Consider the following 5793-nt stretch of genomic DNA (forward strand, 5'->3'; position numbering starts at 1 on the left):
CTCTACAGTGTCCCGGGTGTGACTTCTGCTGTAACCGTCTGTGCACAGAGTCTCTACAGTGTCCCGGGTGTGACTCCTGCTGTAACTCATTCTGATGGTGCAGAGGACAAGGAAGGCAGTGAGAGGGGATCTCGACTGGTACAGGAAGCTCAATTTCAAGTAGACTACGTAGAAGAGACCGAACAATGAGAAAAGGAAAGAGAAAGATTCAAACTGTTGGGCTTCTGGAAAACAGATGCAGGATTAAAATGGGATATTAAGAACAGTTGTTTTCCTAGGCAGTGGTGGTGCACACCTTTAATCCTAGTTGGGAGGCAGAGGCAGGCAGATCTCTGTGAGTTTGAGGTCAACCTAGTCTACAAAGTGAGTTTCAGGACAGGCTTCAAAGCTACACAGAAATTCTGTCTTGAAAAACCAACCCCCCCCCCAAAATAAAAACCAAAACAGGTTTTTTTTTTTTTTTTGGACCTGAGTGTGCAATGACGATTGTGATACTTTGCTCCTTCAATAAAATGGTATGTTATCCTTTCTTTGATTTGCTTTATCTCATAGGTATTGTGCCTAGACTATACTTTCAGAGTTCAGAGACCTGGCTTATGGTTTTGACCAAGGTAGTACCCACGCAGACCCATTCAGTTGAGAGGAAACAGACTGCATGATGGTCACTTGTGACCATGATTCTCACCAGTTCAGAATTCATGTGGCGAGGGAGCAGCTTTGTCACATGACAGAAGCAAAAGATCAGTAGCTGCTCAACTGTCTGAAGAAGCCTGGCATAATTTCTCAGTCAAGGAGGATGCAAAGGTTGCACTCTCATGTGATATTCTATTTAGATAAAAGCACTGGATTCTCTGCATTTGCAAAAAGCTATTAATCTCAGAAAACAATCTCAGTTATGAAATTGACAAGGCTTAAAAGTCAATGAATGAACAAAATTGCAAGTAGACTATAAATGTATATGTATTATTACTTTTAATGCAGTATTTTAATATTCTGGTATATATATATTTTATATATGTCTTTGTTGTTAAAGTTGTATACATACATATATGTATACATATATATATATATACATATGTGGTAGTGATGCTAGTAATTTTTAATGAAAATGTTGGTAAAGTTGGTAATTGTCAGTAAATACACACAGATATATAAATGCATGTATATACCTACGTTCTATATCTTATTTTTTCAAAAACTTTTAATTGATTCTTTGTGGACTTCATATCACGCATCCCAATCCCATTCCTTTCCACATCCCTTCATATCCACCCTCTGTCCTTGCAATCTCCCTTTCCAAAGAAAAGAAAATTTAAAAGAAAAAGACAAACAAAAAATATAAAGAAAAACAAAAAAAGTCTCAGCATAAAAGCTGCAGTGTGACATCGTGAGTCAGACAGTATACCCTTTAGTTTATACATTTTTCCTTGTGCTCATTACAATGTGTCATTGGTCTGGTTTGAGGCCTGTCTTCTGCTACACTTTTGATACTGGGTCCCTCCTGGTTATACTATTGTTGCCTTGTGCCATGTTCCCCACCCCTTTGCCACCTGAGGTAGGCAGGAGAGCTAGGAGCACAAAAGTGGGACAGAAGGTTGTGCACCTCATCAGCTGCTGTGCTCGGGAAAGTGGGCTCTGCACCTCACATGGGCAGCGCAGTAGAGCTGGCCCTGGTGATGTGGGTGTGAGGGAGATGGCCCCGAGGGCTTGAGAGCAGGAAAACTGGCCCTGCCTCTTCCTGCCTACTGCAAAGGGTGATGTAGCCTGGGCAGTGTTGGAAAGCTTGACAAGGGAAAGCTGGCAGGCTGACCAACCCAGCTACCACCCAGGTCCAGAAACAGGATATGAGTTGGCCAACCCCAATATCTGTCTCGTCTATGAACTGCTGGAGCGTGTAAAGGCACCAGACCTGTACATCCTAAGCTACAGGATCTCCATGGCATCCTATATCTTCTATATAATACTTATATATAAATTCCAAAGGTGTTTGTCAGTTTGTTAGCTTGCTCAGTAAAAAGTCAGTCATGGAAACTCTAGGAAAGAATGCAGGATCAACACCAAGTATGCATTTCAACAATTTGGCTGTTGTAGCCTCATGGAAAACTCTAATTAAAATTTGAAAGTCTGGAAAGACATCAGAGCAATGCAAGGGAGAATGTAAAAAATTTCACATTTATTTAATAAAGAGACTTTACGATTTTGACTAATTAGAAGAAAGAACACATTGTAATATAATGATTGCTGGAGTAGCCTAATGCTGAAGGAAGCTCTCAAGAACTCAGGAATGGAAGTGGACAACACCCTTGGACACCTCTTGAATTTAAATGAAATGCCAACACATTTAAATCATTGGTATTTTAACAATGCAGAAGGACATGATAGTTTATATTCACGTTTGGTGCACTTGCTTCCCTGATAAATGAAGAAATCAAATGAATTAAATAAATGGGTAAGCAATGTACTAAGATGAACTTTTCATCATTTTAAAGTTACCTGGCAAATGAAGTAGATTTGAACCCTTAAAATGGACTTCTGGTAGTGTGGAAATACATAATCACTATCCCACATGAAAATATTAGCAAATACCATCTAGATACCACTGTCTGTGGTTTACCATTCTGATGGAGGCAGTAGTAGCCAACTTGGTTCATTCAATTGACAACAGACTTGAGACTCTTTCTTAGTATAGCACCAGAGAACTGAAAATCTTGAGTTAGACTAGTATCTGGACGGACAGTGTCAAACTGAAACAAGAAATAATTATGTTGAATAAATAGGGGTTAGGAGTATGTGGTTGATGTACTTTCTTCAGGTCCAGTGCTGTATACCTGGTATTGAAAACCAGTGTTTTCAGGAATTTTGAATGGTTTCCATTTTAGATCAATAATTTAACTCTCACTTGCTGAGCAAGGAAGCCACCGAATCCCCAGGTCTGTGCTTTAGCCTCTGCTCTGCAGCTTGCCCCATCAAGTGGTAGTATAAACTACAAGTTTAGGACTCAGAAGGATTTGGATTTGGACTCAAATCCCTGTCCTTCAGAAAGAGAGCAAGAGAGGGAAGGACGGAAGGATGAAAGGAAGGAAGGAAGGAAAAGAATGAATCAGTCAATGTAATTGATCTCATTGATCCCAATAACAATAAAGGAGGAGATTCAGGTGGTTTTATCAATAAATAAAGAAAAAAAATTAAATCCAACCCCTATTTATGATTAAAAACTCTTAGAAACAAGAATGGAAAGAACGATCAGCATCATAGCTAATGCTAACTATTGACTGAGTCACACTAGGACCAGGCCCACACTAAGGGATGGGCCTATTCACACTTCTGCTCACTGTTGTTATGAACATTTTAAACTGTTGTGGAGCACAAATAAATAAATGAAAGTTGTAAATGAAGAAACTAAACATAATTAGAATTATGGAAAGTATACAAGGCTAATAATAATGTATAGTTATAAAAATATCCCTGTCCTTAATAGTCATTACTACTAAGCAAATTATCTTTTCTAGAACTTGTCTTCTTCATCTGAAGTGGGAATGATAACAGTACTATCTCATAAGGGTACAACAGAATGCGGAGCGCAAAAGTACTGGCCATTCATTTTTAGATTTCCTGTCTGTTGTCTCATAGACATTCACTTGACACCAACCCCATCTAGTCTTATCAGCCACTGGAACAGCTCTTGATGACTTCATCAACATTTCCCATTTGGTGTGTTTGTCCATTTCTCCTTTTCTCTGTTGTGCTCAGCACGTTAGTGTTCCTTTTCTCTTCTCTCACAGCCACATCTTTCCTCTTACGGATTTGCTTGCTGTCTGTACCAGCTGTCTCCCAGCCCTAGCCTACGTCAGGCTCCTCCCTTGACCTTCAGATTCAGGGCTCCAGCTTCCTGCCTGGCATTTTACTTGAGTGTCATCAGAGACATCCCAAACTTACTGAGACCAAAGCAGACGTCTCCACGGCTGGAGACTCATCTTCAAGCTGGTCTTGTGCAGTCATTAAACCTGGAAACCTGGCGATTATGGTTTCCTGTTTCCTCCTCATCATTTAATCTTTAATTTCTTTGTTATTGTTGTGCCATTATCTCTCATCCTGATTTTTTCCCCAGAGCTTTCCAACATGAGTAGATAGATTCAGGCACCAGAATCTTACTCCACTAAGATTCTGGATTTTAGTGAAACTTTCTTCTCTCACTTTGGTTAAATAAAGCTTATAGGCGTTAGGAAGAAAGCAAGCCCCACATCTCTTTGAACCTTGTTGAGGAGGTCATATTTGCAGTATGAAGATATAAAGCGTAAAGGTGCAAGTGGAGTTTAATGAGATGCTTTGGAAATGTCTGTGCATTACTTATGTAACCAGAAGATCTAGTTTCTTTGCTCTCACAGGACTAAACACAATGCTCTGTGATCCCACAAGCCCAGAGTTCTTCGACATGTCTAAGACAGTTGGATACAATGATACATCCATTTTTATCATGTTGTTCCTTTGTGCTTGTTCGGCCTCTCTCAATCAGCTTTTATTCTCCTGGTCACATGACTCATCCAGACTCAGGGTAGCACCAATCTCCTTTGACATACGGCTTTTCTCGTGTTTCTGTCCCTGCTCAGCTTCTCCTCGGGATTTGGTGAGAAACGCTAAGGCTGGTTCTTGCTTTACTACACATGACACCATGCACTGTCTATGCACAGCCTCATGCAACAAGAGGAATGAATTTGTTCTTTATCCCATCTTCCTAAACAGAAAACTCTCCCCAAACAAGCAAACATCCCACAACCTTCTCTGATCTCAGCTAAGCTATGGCCAATCCTTTAATTGTGTGGTAGCCAGAAATCTGAGTTTCAGTGTCCTTCAATTTGAAGTATTTATGCCCCCAAATCATACATATAATGTGACAAGTTATCATGAAGTAATCATTATCCAATTTGAGAAATAGAATATGAGCATTAGCGTAATGCCATGAAGGAAGCTGCTCCCAGCCTGGCGGGCAAGATGGCTTCTAGAATCTGCTTAGCAGAGTGCGGAGGAAATGAGATTTATGCAAGAAAACCTAGGAATGAATCCCGACTCAGGACTTGCTTTCCAGTGGTTTTTTAATAACACAGTTGATGTTAAAAAATGATAGCACACAGACTGCAAAAAATGTCCCTGCTTGCTCAGGGCAGGAGCATTAGCCTCTCATCTGCCTGTCCTCAGCCTTCTTGGGCTGCAGAACAGTGGTCCCTGCCCCGTTACACGGTCACAGTGCCCAGCAGGCCAGAGCTCAGGATTTAGGTAGCTCTGACGTGCACAGACTTTGTGTTAATGCACAGATAATTTTTTTAACAGTTGCTATTTAACATATTTTAAATTAATTAATTTTCAACTGACACACTATTTGTGCATTTTTATGTTCTAGTATGACCATACATTTTGACATTTTTACTCCCCTTAAAAATATAGTTTCTTCTTAATCTATCTAGTCTCTGTCTGTATTTGTCTGTGTGTCTATCTCTGCTTGTCTGTCTGTCTCTTTATCTGCCCCATATCACTGTGTGTGTGTGTGTGTGTATAAGTGAAGATGCACGCATGCCATGGCCCATGTGGAGGCAGAGGACAACCTTGGGTTTTTCCTTGTTTAAGACAGCATATCTGCTTCCATGTACACTAATGTATCTGGCCCGTGGCTTCGCAGGCATTCTCCTGTATCTTATCCCCTCTTCCTGCAGGAGCACTGATTGCAGAGACACGCTGCTATACCATCCTAGAACATGCATTCTGGAAAACAGAGTTCAGGTCCTCACACTCATGCAGCAA

Source organism: Microtus ochrogaster, chromosome 21 (genome assembly GCF_000317375.1).
Source record: "Microtus ochrogaster isolate Prairie Vole_2 chromosome 21, MicOch1.0, whole genome shotgun sequence".
Lineage (NCBI taxonomy): Eukaryota > Metazoa > Chordata > Mammalia > Rodentia > Cricetidae > Microtus > Microtus ochrogaster.